Source organism: Mus caroli, unplaced genomic scaffold (genome assembly GCF_978045245.1).
Source record: "Mus caroli unplaced genomic scaffold, Mus_caroli_1 scaffold_10, whole genome shotgun sequence".
NCBI lineage: Eukaryota > Metazoa > Chordata > Mammalia > Rodentia > Muridae > Mus > Mus caroli.
The window spans coordinates 50,045,192-50,064,083 of record NW_028227265.1 but is presented as its reverse complement, the minus strand read 5'-3'; positions in this window follow the sequence as shown (position 1 = coordinate 50,064,083).

Here is an 18,892-nt window from a genome sequence, read left to right as displayed (position 1 = left end):
GGTCAGAGCTTAGGCCTCAACAGCTCCAATAATCCAAGGTCAGCCTCCTAGTCCTTTATTAATGAAACAAAGAAGTAATAAGAAAAGGCAGGAGGTTTATTCAGTTGGGATACGGAGGGACAATGAGATCAGTGACTCCCTCAGGTCTGTCTTGGGGTCCTAGCACTTAAGTCCTGGCCAGAGTTTCGCCTAATTACAGTTCTCTTACCCATTCCCAAGTCATTGTCTGCACTCTAGTCTCTCCTGCAGGACTGCCTGATAAGTTGCAAATCTTCCTCCGAGACAAGTTTGTCCTCTGGCTGACCTAGTCTTTCGTCTTTTTATTTTCCCAGCATGAAATTCCTGGGGGAATTCCAATGTCTTGTTGTCCATTGTCTGTGTAGTCTGACAGCCAAAGTAAGGGCCTGAAGCCCCTTCAGCATATCCTCGTCCCTTCTGAGGACACCAGTTATAATTCCCTCTCTGTAGTGAGTGACAAGAAGTAGAAGCTGCCTCTAGGACCGGCAGGTGAGGATTAGAGAGGAGTGCTTCCCTAAAAGTAAAGGATACATTTTCCATAACTGTGGGCAGCGCTCAGGACTGGGGGAAACGGAGGGTGTGTAACCCTGATGTGAGACTTCAAGACTAAGTGTATAGTCTTCTCAGAGCAGGAGAGAATACAGCAGCCCAAAACCCTACACAGTGCCAGTCAAGGCTTTGAAAAGTCTTCCTCCTCCTCCAGTGTGTATTCATGATGTTCCACGAGTCACAGAAAATGTGTGGCAGTTATTTAGGTGTTGGCAGCATATGGGAGGCAGGATTGTCTCTCCAGTAATGGGACAGCCAACGCTGCTCTGTTAGTAGGATGCTAGTCCAGCATACACTCTCAGTCCTGTCTCCAGCACTGTCTCTGTGAACTCAGTGGTGCACATCTGAGAGCCTAGTTTTGGGAATGAGGACAAAGTTTACGGTTCATACTGAGTGTGAGGCCAGCTTGTGCTACATGAGATCCTCTCTCAAACAAAGTTGGTGAAGAAAGAAAAGACAAAGGAGTCCATATCAGTGAGGCTCCATTCTCTAGAGGTAAACACAACAATCTGAACAAGGTCCAATACAGAGAATTGTTAACTAAGGCAGAAAACGGCAGCCTAGGATATTGAACAGCAAGAGATAAAGACTAGAAGAAACACAAAGAGCAGATTTAGTGAGCTACCAGTACCTACTATCCCAACTGAGCAACCAGTACTCACTATCCCAACTGAGCAACCAGTACTCACTATCCCAACTGAGCAACCAGTACCCAATATCCCAAACTGAGCAACCAGTACCCACTGTCCCAACTGAGCAACTAGTACCCACTATCCCAACTGAGCAACCAGTACCACCCACTATCCCAAATGAGATAAGAGAGTCTGTGGTATGCCTGATGTCCGGACCTCAGTGGAAATAGGATGGCCTTGGCTCACCAGTGGCAGAGAAAATGTGGGAGGTACCTTCCAGCACTCCTCCAATACTGACTACTGACAGAGCTGAGCATCATATCCAGTGTTGTCATTGAACAGGCCTTGGAATAGGGGATGGATTTGAATCAGAGAGGTAAAAGTTTAGTAATTAGCACAGAGCTTTTATTGGATTTTCTCAAAGAAATATCATCCATCAGTCTTATTTGTTCTTTTTTCTTTTCTTTCTTCTTTCTTTTTTCTGGTTTTTCAAGACAGGGTTTCTTGGTGCAACAGTCCTAGCTGTCTTGGAACTCATTCTGTACACCAAGCTGACCTCGAACTCAGAGATCCACCCCTGCCTCTGCCTCCCAAGTGCTGGGATTAAAGGAATTTGCCACCACTGCCCAGCAAATTAGGCCATTAAAAAAAAGGGGGGGGGATTGACGTAATTGTTTACTCAAGTGCTACAGGACCGGAAGTATGCACTGGGATTACAGCTCCCGACCCCATGCGGTGGTGTGAATGTGAATAGCCCCCAGAGTCTCCTGTTTAACATTTGTTCCTCAGTTTGTGGTGCTGGCTGGAGGGTTAGGAGGTGAGACCTTGGCGGAGGAAGGAAGCCACTGTGGGTGTGCTCTCAGGGTATATAGCTTCACTCTACTTCTAGAACATTCTCTGGTGTTTGCCGTTGCAGATGTGACTGCTCAGCTTCCTGTTCTGACGCCATGCCTGCTGCCGTGCATCATGATGGACCTTTAGCCCGGTGTACCTAGTAGCCTAAATGAACTTGTCCTCCTTTAATTTTCTTTTCTTTTCTTTCTTTCCTTTTTTTTTTTTTTTTTTTTTTTGGTTTTTTTCGAGGCAGGGTTTCTCTGTAGCTTTGGCTGTCTTGGAACTCACTCTATAGATCAGGCTGGCCTTGAACTCAGAAATCTGCCTGCCTCTGCCTCCCAAGTGCTGGGATTAAAGGCGTGTGCCACCACCGCCCGGCTTTAATTTTCTTTTGGTTGTGGTGTTTATCACAGCAGCAGAGAACCAGCTCCTTTACTGTGGCGCGGGGGTTAAGGCCTGGGGATGAGCGTTCCACATTGCTGAGCACCTGCCAGGTATGTTCAGAGGAGGCCGACAATGTTAGGTTAACACAGTACCTGCCGGAAGTCAAGAAAATCACTTCTCTCCTCCCTAACCCTTCTATTCTCCTTCTTCACTGCCAATATTGGCCAAATTAAATGATAAGCAAGTGGGAGGACTTACGAAATGCCTTCTACAACGTTCCCACCCAACACAGAAGGGTCTATTTGGGCTGTGACATAATTAGAATGAGAAAGTTGTAAATCCTTTGCCAATGCTTTCCTTCCCTTCTGTGCCTTTCCACGTTACAGAAGGGAGAATTCAGCACTGTCACAGTGTGGCTGAGGTCAGAGTAGGACTTAGCATCTGACCGTTCTGTGAGGCGCTTAAGACTTTCTTGATCCGTGGTGAGATGGAAGCCACCGTAGGGACAGTGTAGGTGTGGACTAGATGGGGTGGGAGCAGAGTGAACCTCCAAGCTCAACAGGCTGGTAAGCCGGGCGCACGTCAGCACACAAGCTCACAAGCTCAAGTGTGTGTGAAGAGCACAGCGGCTCCCACTGTGCAGGCTGGAAATTGTCTGGTGGGTGAGGCGCCATGTTAATCTTTAGACTACTTACGTAGTACTTTTGGGTGTAGGCATTTACTTTCCACGGTGTTTCTGTAACATTCCTAGATTAATACCCAGCCAATCCCCATTGCCTTCGTTGCCAGGACTTTCTTCCCTACATCCCAACCCTGCGTTTTAATACTCATACACATTTAATGTATATTTCAAATAGGTCACATCTTTGTGATCTATTAACACTGCTTACCTCCGTACCTTTTTTTAAAGGTCTCCATTTGTAATTAATTTGTTTTATTTTAGTGTGTGAGTGTGACTTGTGTGCAGAGCTGCAGTAACTGTCCTGCACATATGTGGAGTTGATTCTCTCCTTTCACCTTTATGAGTGTTCAGAGGGTTGAACTCTGGTCAACAAGTTTGCGGAATGTGTGCCTTTATCCACTAAGCCATCTTGCTGACCCTAGCTAAGCCTGAAACAGGTGGGAAAAATACCTTGTTTGTTAGAGTCTCAAGAGTGGCACTATAAATGCCTTCTACTCTGGAATGTATTTGTCACAAGAACTAAAAAGAAAACATGAAAATGAGTAGAGTGTTCTCAGGCCCTGCTATGTTTCTCTCATTCTACTGGCAGGCCTGGGCCCTAGAGCCCGCAATTTAGTATCTACTTTTACATCTAAGATCATAGCAGAGGTTCTATTTTAAAAAGACTAGCCACGGGGCTGGTGAGATGGCTCAGTGGGTAAGAGCCCCCGACTGCTCTTCCGAAGGTCCAGAGTTCAAATCCCAGCAACCACATGGTGGCTCACAACCATCCGTAACGAGATCTGGCACCCTCTTCTGGAGTGTCTGAAGATAGCTACAGTGAACTTACATATAATAAATGAATAAATCTTTAAAAAAAAATAAAAATAAAAAATAAAAAGACTAGCCAGGAGGTGGTAGCTTTTAATCCCAGCACTTGGGAGGCAGAGGCAGGTGGATTTCTGAGTTCGAGGCCAGCCTGGTCTACAAAGTGAGTTCCAGGACAGCCAGGGCTACACAGAGAAACCCTGTCTCAGACAGACAGACAGACAAACAGACTAGTTAGGGGGCTAAATGTGTATTTGTAAACCTGTGGATATTTATTCTAGAAAATAATGTAAGCTAAGCTGATTATATTAGCAGCCTAATCAGTGTAAACATGTTAACTGTTTCTGCTAATTGATGGGAAATGAAACCAACGCTAATTGAATTCATTGGAAACAACAGATGTTGGCACAAGAACACGTTACTTGGTTTATAAAACTGAGCTATGAGTCGATCCAAAGGCAAAGAGTGAGACCCGCCCATTTTTAGCTTTTATTTTGTCTTTCTACTCTGTTTAAAACCCACAACAAAACCCTACATTAAAGAACAATCCGCATTCCACAAGCTTCATCTTTTTTTTTAAAATGTGAACAACATACAGTTTCCTTTCTGGTTTTGTTTGTTTGTTTGTTTGGTTGGTCGGTTGGAGTTTTTTGTTTTTGTTTTTGTTTGGTTTTATTGTTTTTGTTTTGAGATAGGATTTCTCTGTGTAGCCCTGTAGACCAAGCAGGCCTCTGTCTACTGAGTCCTGGGATTAAAGGCCTGTCCTAGTCCAAGTTTTTCATATGAAACTTGATAGTAATATTTTTTTTTGTTGTTTAGCATCTTTCCAGTTCAGATGATGAAAGGCATATTTAGGGCATTGCTTTTAAAGGATTATCTTTGTATTATTTATGCCTATGAGAGTTTTGCTTGCATGTATGTATCATATCCCCAAAGGGCAGAAGAGGGCACTGATTTCCTCTGGAACTGAAATTACAAAGAGTTGTGGGTACCACGTGGGTACTGGGAATTGAACCCAGGTCCCCTGGAAGAGCAGCTAGTAATCTTAACCACTGAGCTATCTCTCCAGCCCCAAGCTAGTAATCTTATAATCTTCCTGTTGTTTAAAAGGTCATGTTTCCACTGGGGCCCAGAGCTATGACTTAGATCCCTGCTTTTTTTTTTTTTTTCTTTTTTTTTTTTTTTTGGTTTTTCAAGACAGGGTTTCTCTGTATAGCCTTGGTTGTCCTGGAACTCACTTTGTAGACCAGGCTGGCCTCGAACTCAGAAATCTGCCTGCCTCTGCCTCCCGACTGCTGGGATTAAAGCCGTGCGCCACCACACCGGCTTCTTCTTCTTCTTCTTCTTCTTCTTCTTCTTCTTCTTCTTCTTCTTCTTCTTCTTCTTCTTCTTCTTCTTCCTCTTCCTCTTCTTCCTCTTCTTCTTCTTCTTCTTCTTTTTTTTTTATCCCTTGCTTTTGACAATAAATAAATAAATCACAAAATAAAATTGATTTAAAAGAAGTTTTAAAAGAAAAAAAATCTATAAAAACAGGTGTTTTGCCTAAAGGAAAGAGCCTTTCTTCTGTTCGGTCATAGACCCCTACTTGCTACAGTTTCTCTCTCCCAGAAAGCAGGCCACTCCTGATCCCGGCAGTCTTTTCCTTTCTAGGTACAGGGTTTATTAGTCTGGCAGTGGCTTTGTAGCCCCTTCTTCCTCCTGGCAACTGCAGGGTAAGCTTATAGCCCTACCTCCATGGCCCTTGGCATGTAATCTAGGCCAAGCTAAGTCATATGGTATGATGCTTGCCCACTCGCTCCAAAAAAAACCCTTTAAGAATCAGAAACTCCCTTTGTACCAAGGAACTTAAAAGTCTGTCTCCTTCTTTATAGGTCTACCATCATGCTATATGTTGCAAGCAAGAAGGAACAAACATGTAATTAGCATAAGAAAAGTTATATTCCATTATGCTGAGGGCCATCACAGAATGTTCACACTAAATTGCCAACTCCAGTCCTAAGCCTGACTCCCCAAGACTGCTCCCTTGGGTGATGTATCTTAGCTGAAGGTCAAGTCTGATCTTTGAAAGAAGTCTCTGAATTGAGGGTCAGGATCCTGGGGGAGACTCTCCAGTTGCTGGGCAGATTAACGTGGCATCTCTCCAGATGTGCGAAGCAGAACAATGCTCTTAGTCTCTGCTCATATACTGTGTGGTGGGCATCATGGGGTTCTACAACTATGTCTGCTTATCTGGAGTAACTGATATCACTGAGCTCTGGTTATCGGGTGCGGCCTTGGGTGGAAGGGGCTCCTGACAAGGCTATTTTTACATGTCTAAAAGGCATTTTTGTTTTTTATTCTGCTCATTACAACCTTTCAAGAAATCACAGAGCAATGGGATGGAGGACCCAAGGTCAATGTGAAACGTCCCCCTCAGAAAGCTACAACGGACTTCCATCCCGTTCCTGCCATGATGTCTGCTTTAATTCGGTGTCTGTTGCTGTGATAAACACCAAGACACAAAGCAACTTGAGCAGGAGAGGGTTTATTTGGCTTTCATGTCCCAGTCCCAGTTCATCAGGGAGGGAAGCCAGGACAGGACCTTGTATGGGGGCGGGGCAGAGTGGGGGAGGGCTGGCAGTAAAGAGACTGCAGACATGACTGGTTCTTGGGGGAGCTTTGTATTGTGGGTGAGAGAGGAAATATGGAGAAGCATCTAGAAGAGGCCAGAGCAGAGAGAAAAGAAAGCAGTCTGAACATGCCCATGTCTAGGGAAGACGGAGAGCAGGGGAGAGTAGGGAAGATATCAAGCAACAGAGCAGAGAGAAGGGGGAAGGGGGGAGAGCAGAGCTTGGAAAGTCCTGGAAGTAGAACACATAAGCAGATTATAAGAAAGGCACACAATGGGAGGGACTCCTTTTTGGTTGTTTGTATGGAAAACCTGTTTCCCAAGTTCCTGAGGAGTGCTGGCTTTTATTTAAGAAATCCAGAAATTCCCTAGTCTTGCTTGAGCTTAGTTTTAGACCTATGGAGGGCCTGAACCTGGAGGCAGGAGCAGAAGCACAGGCCTGAAGGAAGGCTACTTGCTACCTTGATCCTGACTTGCTCAGTTTACGTTCTTTTTTTTTTTTTAAAGATTTATTTATTATTATACATAAGTTCACTGTAGCTGACTTCAGATGCACCAGAAGAGGGTGTCAGATTTCATTATGGGTGGTTGTGAACCACCATGTGGTTGCTGGGATCAGTGCTCTTACCCGCTGAGCCATTTCATCAGCCCTCAGTTTGCATTCTTATACATCCCAAGAATAATGGGCCAAGCCTTCCCACATCACCCATTCATCAAGAATATGCCCCACAGGCCCATTGTATAGAGAGATTTTTCAACTGAGATTCCCTTTTCTTATATGTCTCTAGCTTTTCTCAAGTTAACACTTTAAGACTAACCAATAGGGCTGGTCGCAGTAGCTTATATTTTTAATCCTAGTATGGGGGAGGCAGAGGCAGGTAGATTTCTGTGAATTGCAGGCCAGTCAGGGTTACATAGTTAGACTCTGTCTCAAAGAAACAACAACAGAACCTAAGCAGCATACTCTGTTTCTTGTCCTGGGGCCAGAGACCTTCAAGCCCCCACCATGCTGTTCCTGTTAGTCCTTACTCACTAGTAAGCCATTTCAGTGCCCCTCTGAATCTCTCCCATCTAACAACTAGCTTATGTATTCTACCATATTTTTCATTAAAAATTAAGTAGTATTTGGAGGATGCCCAAGTAAGAAAACGAGATCATAGATATTTACACTAATATGAAAATAAGAGATGAATGCGATACATTCTTTTTAAAAATTTTTTATTATATAAATGCATTTCATACATCAAACACATTAATAACATTGAGTATTTTGAGAATCAAATAATACATAAAAAATTTGTTCAACTTTTTTTTTGTTTGTTTGTTTTTACAGACAGGGTTTCTCTGTGTAGCCTTGGCTGTCCTGGAACTCATTCTGTAGACCAGGCTGGCCTCGAACTCAGAAATCCACCTGTCTCTACCTCTCAAGTGCTGGGATTAAAGGCGTGTGACACCACTGCTTGGCCTTTTGTTCAACTTTTATATTCATATCCTTTCATATGCTAAAAATATCACTAATGAACATTTAGTACTATCCATAACTGAGGATCCTATATCTAATGTTGAATACTAAATTGTTTCAAAACAAACAAAATATTCTTTGGTAATTAAGCATAGTAAAAAGGGCATAAAATATTAAAAATAAATAATTAAGATATATATTCAAAAGCCCTTATATGGTACTACCTGACATGGTGAGAGAGTATTCAAAGCGCATTACATATCTGTGTACATTGTCTTACTACAAATTTAATTTTAAAAGGTTATCAGTGTTTCTAGGAGAGAAATTATTTTATCAGTAAGTATATTTTAAAATTTTCAAAATAGCAAAACTTTGAAGATAAACCTTAAGAAAATCCTAATTTCAAGCACAGTGAGAAAAATTATCAATATTTCCATGATGTTTGTAGAACATGATTTTAATATTTTCAACTGTTAATATTCAACAAACAGAATAATTGTTTTAAGATATATTTTTTAAAGATTTATTTATTATATATATAAGTACACTGTAGCTGTCTTCACCCACACCTGAAGAGGGCATCAGATCTCATTACTAATGGTTGTGAGCCACCATGTGGTTGCTGGGAATTGAACTCAGGACCTCTGGAAGAACAATCAGTGCTCTTAACCACTGAGCCATCTCTCCAGCCCCCTTAAGATTTATATTTGTTGTTATGTTTCCCCTTTCATTTCTGACTTTGTTAATTTGGATACTGTCTCTGTACCCTCTGGTTAGTTATCTATCTTGTTGGTTTTCTCAAAGAACCAGCTCCTGGTTTTGTATAGTTCTTTTTGTTTCTATTTGATTTCAGTCCTTAGTTTGATTATTTCCTGCAGTCTACTCCTCTTGGGTGTATTTGCTTCTTTTTGTTCTAGAGCTTTCAGGTGTGCTGTCAAGCTGCTAGTGTAGGCTTTCTCCAGTTTCTTTTTGGAGGCACTCAGAGCTATGAGTTTTCCTCTTACCACTGCTTTCATTGTGTCCCATAAGTTTTGAAATGATGTCTTCAATTTCATTAAACTCTAAAAAGTCTTTAATTTCTCTACTTCTTCTTTGACCAAGTTATCATTGAGTAGAGCGTTGTTCACTTCCATGTGTATGTATGCTTTCTGTAGTTTTTGTTGGTATTTAAGACCAGCCTTAGTCTGTAGTGATCTGATAGGGTGCATGGGATTATTTCAATCTTCTTGTATCTGTTGAGGCCTGTTTTGTGACTGATTATATGGTCAGTTTTGGAGAAGATACTATGAGGTACTGAGAAGAAGGTATATTTTGTTTTAGGATGAAATGTTTATAAATATGTTAGATCCATTTGGTTCATAAATTCTGTTAGTTTCACTGTGCCTCTGTTTAGTTTGTGTTTCCATGATCTGTTCATTGATGAGAGGGGGGCTGTTGATGTCTCCCACTATTATTGTATGGGGTGCAATGTGTGCTTTGAACTTTAGTAAAGTTTCTCTTATGAATGTGGATGCCTTTGCATTTGGAGCATAGATGTTCAGAATTGAGAGTTCATCCTGGTAAGTTTTTCATTTGATGAGTATGAAGTGTCCTTCCTTATCTTTTTTGATAACTTTTTGTTGAAAGTCGGTTTTATTTGATATTGGAATGGCTACTCCAGCTTATTTCTTGGGACTGCTTGCTTAGAAAATTGTTTTCCAACCTTTTACTCTGAAGTAGTGTCTGTCTTTGCCACTGAGGTGCATTTTCTGTATGCAGCAAAATGCTGGGTCCAGTTTACGTATCCAGTCTGTTAGTCTATGTCTTTTTTTTGGGGAATTGAGTCCACTGATGTTAAGAGAAATTAAAGAAAAGTGATTGTTACTTCCTGTTATTTTTGTTGTTAGAGGTGGAATTATGTTTGTGTGGCTATCTTCTTTTGGGTTTGTTGAAAGATGACTTTCTTGCTTTTTTCTAGGGTATAGTTTCCCTCCTTGTGTTGGTGTTTTCCATTATCCTTTGTAGGGCTGGATTTATAAAACAATATTGTGTAAATTTTGTTTTGTCATGGAATCTCTTGGTTTCTCCATCTATGATAATTGAGAATTTTGCTGGGTATAGTAGCCTGGGCTGGCATTTGTGTTCTCTTAGGGTCTCTGCCCAGGATCTTCTACCTTTCCTAGTGTCTGGTGAGAAGTCTGGTGTAATTCTGATAGGTCTGCCTTTATATGTTACTTGACTTTTTTCCCTTACTGCTTTTAATATTCTTTCTTCCTTGAGTGCATTGGTGTTTTCATTATTATGTGGCAGGAGGAAATTTTCTGGTTCAGACTGGAGTTCTGTAGGCTTCTTGTATGTTCGTTCATGAGCATCTCTTTCTTTAGGTTAGGGAAGTTTTCTTTCTTCTTCTTTTTTTTTTTTTTTTTTTTTTTTAGTTTTTTGAGACAGGGTTTCTCTGTGTAGCCCTAGCTGTCCTGGAACTCACTCTGCAGACCAAGCTGGCCTTGAACTCAGAAATCCACCTGCCTCTGCCTCCCAAGTGCTGGGATTAAAGGCGTGCGCCACCACTGCTCGGCTAGGGAAAGTTTTCTTGTATAATGTTGAAGATATTTACTGGCCCTTTAGTTGGGAATCTTCACTCTCTTCTATACCTATTATCCTTAGGTTTGGTCTTCTCATTGTGTCCTGAATTTCCTGGATGTTTTGGATTAGTAGCTTTTTGCTTTTTGCATTTTCTTTGACTGTTGTGTCAATGTTTTCTATGATATCTTCTACACCTGAGATTCTCTCTTCTATCTCTTGTATTCTGTTGGTGATGCTTGAATCTATGACTCCTGATCTCTTTCCTGGGTTTTCTAACTCCAAGGTTGCCTCCCTTTGTGGTTTCTTTGTTGTTTCTATTTTCATTTTTGATCTTGGATGGTTTTGTTCATTTCCTTTGCCTGTTTGTGTTTTCCTGTAATTCTTTAAGAGATTTTTGTTTCCTCTTTAAGGGATTTTTAGCTGTTTACCTGTGTTCTCCTGTATTTCTTTTCTTTTCTTTTTTTCTTTTTTTTTTTTTTTTTTTTTTTTTGAGACAGGGTTTCTCTGTATAGCCCTGGCTGTCCTGGAACTCACTCTATAGACCAGGCTGGTCTCGAACTCAGAGAACCACCTGCCTCTGCCTCCCGAGTGCTGGGATTAAAGGCATGCACCACCACTGCCCGGCCTGTTATTTCTTTAAGGGAGTTATTTATATGCTTCTTAAAGTCCTCTATCATCATCATGAAAAGTGATTTTAGATCTGAATCATCTTCTGGTGATGGTGTATTCAGGACTTGCTATGATGGGAGAATTAGGTTCTGATGATGCCAAGGAACCTTGGCTTCTGTTGCTTATGTTTTTATGCTTGCCTCCTGCCTACCTGCCCTCACTATATCTGACTGGAGCATATCCTTCCTGTGATCCTGGTTGTGTCAGACCTCCTCAGAGTTCAGCTGTCTGTGTGACCCTGTGATTCTGGGATCTGGTGATCCTGAGATCCTGGTGTGACCAAGCTCCTGGGATCCTGTGATCCTGGGAGTGTTAGAGCTTCTTCTGGGTGTGAGTTGGCTCCCAAGGTCTGCTCAGGGCGCCAGCGCAGACTGGAAAGGTGAGATCCATTCTTAAGGACACCATTCTTAGTGAAGTGGAGTGCTCACTCTATAACAGACAAGGACATCTGAAGATAAACTGGATTCTTTAAACGGTCGGTGCACTGCTTTCAGTGAAAGTGGCTCCCACAGGTCCATAGAGATGGCTACTATTGGGAGGGGTGGCCTTGTTGGAGGAAGTGTGCCACTGGGAGTGGGCTTTGAGGTTTCAAATGCTCAAGTCAGGCCCAATATTTCTCTCAATCCTGATGCCTGCCAATCCAGATATAGAATTCTCAGTTCTTTCTCCTGAATTATGTCTGCTTGCCTGCCACCAGGACAATAATGGACTAAACCTCTGAAATAGTAACCAGCTCCAATTAAATGTTTTCTTTTGTAAGAGTTGCCATGGTAGGGCTGGTGACTGGTTAGACGGTTGAGTGGGTAAGAGCACCAACTGCTCTTCCAAAGGTACTGAGTTCAAATCCCAGCAACCACATGGTGGCTCACAACCACCCATAATGAGATCTGATAACCTCTTCTGGTGCGTTTGAAGACAGCTACAGTGAACTTATACTAATAAATAAATCTTTTTTTTAATTTTTAATATTTTTATTATTTTCCTCAATTACATTTCCAATGCTATCCCAAAAGTCCCCCATAGCGCCCCCCACTTCCCTACCCACCCATTCCCATTCTTTTGGCCCTGGCATTTCCCTATATTGGGGCATATAAAGTTTGCAAGTCCAATGGGCCTCTCTTTCCATTGATGGCCGACTAGGCCATCTTTCGATACATATGCAGCTAGAGACAAGAGCTCCGGGGTTCTGGTTAGTACATCATGTTGTTCCAACAATAGCGTTGCAGATCCCTTTAGCTCCTTGGGTACTTTCTCTAGCTTCTCCATTGGGAGCCCTGTGATACATCCAATAGCTGCCTGTGAGCATCCACTCCTGTGTTTGCTAGGCCCCTGCATAGTCTCACAAGAGACAGCTATCTTTGGGTCCTTTCAGCAAAATCTTGCTAGTGTATGCAATGGTGTCAGCGTTTAGAAGCTGATTATGGGATGCATCCCTGGATACGGCAGTCTCTAAATGGTCCATCCTTTCATCACAGCTACGAACTTTGTCTCTGTAACTCCTTCCCTGGGTGTTTTGTTCCCAATTCTAAGAAGGTGCACAGTGTCCACACTTTGGTCTTCATTCTTCTTGAGTTTCATGCATTTAGCAAATTGTATCTTATATCTTGGGTATCCTAAGTTTTGGGCTAATATCCACTTATCAGTGAATACATATTGTGTGAGTTCTTTTGTGATTGTGTTACTTCACTCAAGATGATGCCCTCCAGGTCCATCCATTTGGCTAGGAATTTCATAAATTCATTCTTTTTAATAGCTGAGTAGTACTCTCTTCTGGTGCGTTTGAAGACAGCTACAGTGAACTTATACTAATAAATAAATCTTAAAAAAAAAAAAGAGTTGCCATGGTAATAGTGTCCCTTCACAGCAATATGACCCAAACTAAGACATTTGTCAAAAGGATATGGTATCAGTCAGTTTTTTGTTTCTGAAACAAATACCTAAGAAATCAACTTTTAAAAAAAATTTGTGGGCTGGAGAAATGGCTCAGCGGGTAAGATCACTGACTGCTTTTCTGAAGGTCCTGAGTTCAAATCCCAGCAACCACATGGTGGCTCACAACTATCAGTAATGAGATCTGATGCCCTCTTCTGGAGTGTCTGAAGACAGCTACAGTGTACTTACATATAATAAATAAACCTCAAAAAATATCTTTTAAACAATTTGTTTTAGGACTTTATTTACTTTTGTTATTTGAATGTGTTGGCTTGCATGTATGTCTGTTCACCACATATGTGTCTGATTCCTATGGAGGTCACATGAAGGTATCAGATTCCCTGGTACAGGAGTTACAGGTGGCTGTGAGCCACTGTTTACATTCTGGTAATCAAAGTTGGGTCCTTTGCAAGAGGAGTCATTGCTCTTAGCCACTGAGCTCTCTCTAAAGCCTCTTGAGAGAGTCAACGTGTACGACAAGTGGCCATTAGAGGGTTCACATGGTGGAAGAAATGGTTCTATGTCTTCATGCACACATCAGCAGCATTAAAATTAGAAGTGTTTTAATCTATCAACATGGCTACTCTGGCTGGAATGCAGACATACCCTAGCGCATACCTTTAATCCCAAACAATGAAGGTAAAGTTAGTTTATAGAAGCACTCATGTTTGAAAGGAATGTCTAATTGAGTAGCAGACAAGGCGATGGATTAGAGAAAGAGTTGGCAGAATAGGATATTCTCTCTCATGAGAAGAGGAAAGAGAAGCTACTTAAGGGGTAGTGTGGAGAAAGAGAGGGAGAAGGAAGTTTTACCAGGACAGTTTTAGAGAGACAGATTGCAGAGACAGAACAAGCTAGACACAGGTGAAGACAGAGGAGTCAGAAGATTAGAGTCTTCTAGAATTGCTAGAATTAGAGGCCAATCAGAGCAATTCAGTCAGAGACCAAGAGAGAAGTCAGATTGGATCAGTCATCTTGGAGAGAAGTTTGAGCCAGAACAGCTGAGCTGAACCAGCCAGCTAGAGTTTAGAAAGAACAGGAAAAGGTTTTCTTATTCAGCTCTAGTCTCAGAGGCTGAAAACATTCTAGGCCTAGATTAGATTGTACAAAAGCTAGAAGCTTCCAGGACTAGGCTTAGGTTAGTAGACTGAGGTAGTAACCTCTGAGACAACTACAAGAGAATAAAAGTTATGTTAAACAAACAAACAAAAAAATCAAGTTGAGAGGGACTAATGGGGGCATGGGTACACATGATCATATATAATTATATATGTGGTTGAAATTCTCAAAATAAGGATTAAAAGAGAAAAGATTAAGCTTAGTTCTGGGTCAGAGGTTTCAGTCTGTGGTAGATTGGCCTCATTAGCTTGAGCCCTGTGGAGAGACAAGAACAGCAGGGTGCATGTGGTGGAGTAAGTTGCTCACCTGTGGTCACCAGTAAGCAAAAGGAAAAAGGGAGACACCATTGTCTTATAGCCCCCTTCAAAACATGTCCCAATGGCCCAACTTTCTCTACCAGGCCATACCTCTCAAAGATTCCACCATCTCCCGATACTACTTGAATACATGGGTCTTTGGTGGGTATTTCAGATCAAGTTTTAACAAATATTAGTAATTATATCTTTAGAAAAATGTATTGTTAATAACTACCCGGATATCCATGATGAGTTGGTAGATGGGTAATCAACCATGAGAAACAAATAAACAGGAGCTGGAGGGATAGCTCAGTGGTTAGGTGTGTGTATGGGTCTCCCAAAGGCCCAGTGTGTGGCTCCTAGCACCCGTCAGGTGGCCCATAACTGTCTGCCATTCCAGCTCAAGGAATCTTCTAGCATCTTGTGGAAAACACAAATGACCAACCCAGCTTGGTTAAACAACAGGTTCTCCAGCAGAGGAGTGAGGATTAAGAGGAGAAAGGACAATTAGACAACATTGTAGCATGACCCCAGTCAGTTCTGAGGTTGAGGCGGGTTTATTTTTTTCCCAATCTGCTTTAGACCATTTTAATCAGATGCAAGTAATAAGGTCAGTTCTAAGGTTGAGGAACAAGCAAGACAATAAACACAAATAGTCAAGGAACAAGCAAGGCAATAAACAGAGTTCCATGATCACTGTTTCTAAGGGGTTCTCAGGATGACCAAGATATCCGAGCCTACTTCCCTGTCCTAGCCCAAAGTCAGATTCTTGCCTGAAGCCTACTTCTTTGTTCTAGCCTAAAATTAGATTCCTGCCTGAGCACACTTCCTTGTCATGGCCTAAGGTCAGATTCCTGCCTGATGTCCATTTCCTTGTCCTTGGCCAAAGTCAGATTCCTGCCAAGCAGCCCCCAAAACTCTCCACATTCCCCCCTTTTTAATTTCATAAACAAGACTGCACCTGTCCTAGGGGTTCTGACAAGAATGTCGTGGAATATGCATCATCAACAGCAATGCTATTCGGTCTTAGGTTGGTAAGGCTCTGTGCAGAACTTACCTGTTGTTGACTGCCAGCCTGTTAATGACTCTGTCTGGGGGTTCAGGATGCCAGGGCAATTATTTATATAATCAAGAGACATATGTCAAGATGATAAGACTCCTTTTATCTATAAATTACACATACTCTCCTCCCCCCCCATTCCCTACTGGAGAGTCAGTTCCTTACTGTACTGATTTGCTGTTTCTGAGATAAGGTCTCATGCAGCCCAGATTGGTCCTCCTGCTTCCATGTTGTGGGAAACATTAAAAACCTGCACCATCCTGCTCTATCGCCGACCACTCTTGGCCGCCTCGACGCTCTCCCCCCCCCCCCATGCGCACCCCCCACCCCACAACGGGTCCATGGTTAGCCCCAATCAGAGACTGCCCATCTCGAGGTTCTCTTGATGCCGATCCTGCTCACATTCCCAGCCATCCACCCATTGTGGTCAGCGGTCCCAAATCCCAGTAACCCGGTAAAATCAAAATTCTAGAGGCTTGTGATTTATAAGTCAGATCCACATCAGTAAATCCTCACCTCACAAAATACCCACACAATGAACTCAGAACCAGTTGATATTTCTATAAATTGCCCACCTAGCTAAGACAAATTGTCCTGTAATTATTCATCCCTTATAAGGTATTCATAGCTACCTGTGGCTATTTAAAGCCACGCATAATCTGGATCCTCTTTTTCTTCCTCCATTTTCCTTCCTTCTCTCTCCCTGTCCCTTTGCCTCTGAAACTCTTAGTTCTGCCTCCTCTTTCCCTGTCCAATCACAGGCTTCTTGTATTTAAATCAATTGGGGGAAAATTCTGCTACACTTCCACCTCTGAAGTGCTAGGTTTATGTAGATGTGCTACCATGTCCAGCTAGTAAAAAATGATTTTAATACAACACTTCCACTTTTAGAAAGGTTATCCAAATGAAAAAATGAACAATGAAACTTCAAAATTAAACTAAACCAGAGAGAGTGGCAGGAAGATCATGAGTTCAAGACCAGCCTCAGCTTCATGAGGCACTGAGTTAAACAGAAGTGTTCATAACTACCAAGGAGCTTTAATAAAAAAGTCTCTAAACAGCACCTGCTGTGGTACCACAGGCCTTTAAATCCCAGCACTCAGGAGTCAGAGGAAGTTGGATTTCTGTTACAAAGTGGTTCCAGGCAGCTAGGGTACATACTGAGAGAAGAGAGACCATGTCTTTTTGTCCTTTTTTTTTTTTTTTTTTTTTTTTTTTGACAGGGTTTCTCTGTTTAGCCCTGGAACTAACTCACTCTGTAGACCAGGCTGGACTTAGAAATCCACCTGTCTCTGCTCGACCACTGCCAGGACAAGAGACCATGTCTAAAAAACCAAACAAACAAAAAATCCCATCAAAGAAAAGCCAAGGACCAGGTTAGACTGAGTTCAGGAATTCTACCAAGGGATTCAGAAGGAGGGAGGGAAAGACCTTACAGGAGAGAGGAGAGACATGGAGTTCATGTGACAGGGAAGCAGAAGGGGTTTGGGAAGATTGTGCAGTGGTGCAGGGTAGCAGGTGGGGTGGGGGAGCAGGTCATATCTGAGAGGACAATGGCGGGACCAGGGATAGATGCATGTGAAAATGGCAGAATGACGCCCATCATGTTGTGATAACTTAAAAACTGGGGCCATTGCTGGGCGTGGTGGCGCACGCCTTTAATTTCAGCACTTGGGAGGCAGAGGCAGGCGAATTTCTGAGTTCGAGGCCAGCCTGGTCTACAAAGTGAGTTCCAGGACAGCCAGGGCTACACAGAGAAACCCTGTCTCGAAAAACCAAACCAAACCAAATCAAAACAAACCAAAACAAAAACTGGGGCCATCATGTTGAGACTTTCACCCCTGTGAGAAAGTGACTGTCTTTCAGTGTATATACTGGCTCCCCAGCTTTTACATCTTTCCGCCCCTCTTCTGCTCCTCCCTGAGTACAAAATACAAAAACCACAGGAAGTACTGCACGTCGGTCAGCTCTGACTCAGGCCATTTTAGACAGAACAGTTCATATTGACCTTTAGCTTGATGTAAAGCTTTGTTAATCCTAACAAACCTCAGAGCCTGATAGGGAATGTGGTCAGCATGACCCTGCTCTGAGTCAAGTCATTTCTCTGTGTCAATGACTGACAGGCATGTTACAGTAGCAGTAATATGAAATAGCTGGCAGGCATGGAACAAAATGACTACAGCTATGCTGGGAGGGGCAGACCTCAACACAGAGAACAAGTTAGCAGGCAGCAGTGCCTAGCCCCAAGTTATACATCTACAACACAAATGGCTCTCTTAGAAATGAACATTTTCAATCAGTACTGGTTTGGTTTTTCAAAGACTTTTAGAGGTTAATGTTAAGAAGTGAAGGGTCATAGACAGTAAGTTTCTGTATGCTTTTCCCAGTGTGAAGACCCCAGATCCCCTGATGTTGCCTCAACACTGATCTATATTTGGAGAGTTGGCATATAGAGGGTTGGTCCTGGATTAGAGCTTAGAATATCTAAGGGGTTTCCTTATGAAGTCCAGGGGTCAGATGTGACAGGTACATCTCCTCTAACTTTGGAACTAGAAGCAGAGTGAGACCATTTTACACTGCTTCAGTAAGTCAGACAATATCCATTGTGCAAAGGGCCAGACATTTGTTATTCTACCACTTCTCATGACATATCAGTTAAACAAAAGTTAATGGATTCTGATAAGGGCTTCTATTTTAAAGTATTTAATAATGACTTTAAAAATACATGGGAAACAGACCTTAGTGCCAGGCTTCATAAAATAATTAAAATGAATGATCAGGGGGCGGGAGAGATGGCTTAGTGGTTAAGAGAACCGATTGCTCTTCTAGAGGTCCTGAGTTCAATTCCCAGCAATCACATGGTGGCTCACAACCCATCTGTAATGGGATCCAATGCCCTCTTCTGGAGTGTCTGAAGACAGTGACAGTGTACTCACATATATAAAATAAATAAATCTTTAAAAAAAAAAACAAAATACTAGTGATCATGCCCATTACCATTTTGATTACTCTATTACTAATAAGTTAAATTACTGTGATTGAAAATAAAGATATTTTATAACGAAAGGCATTTAGTTTCCCTTAAGTATCTCAGAGAAACCTTGAGACTTTAGAAGATGGTGTTACTTCGTTAAAAAATGGAAATATGGGCTGGAGAGGTGACTCAGTGGTTAAGAACACTGACTGCTCTTCTGAAGGTCCTAAGTTTAAATCCCAGCAACTACATGGTGGCTCACAACCATCTGTAATGAGATCTGATGATGCCTTCTTCTGGTGTG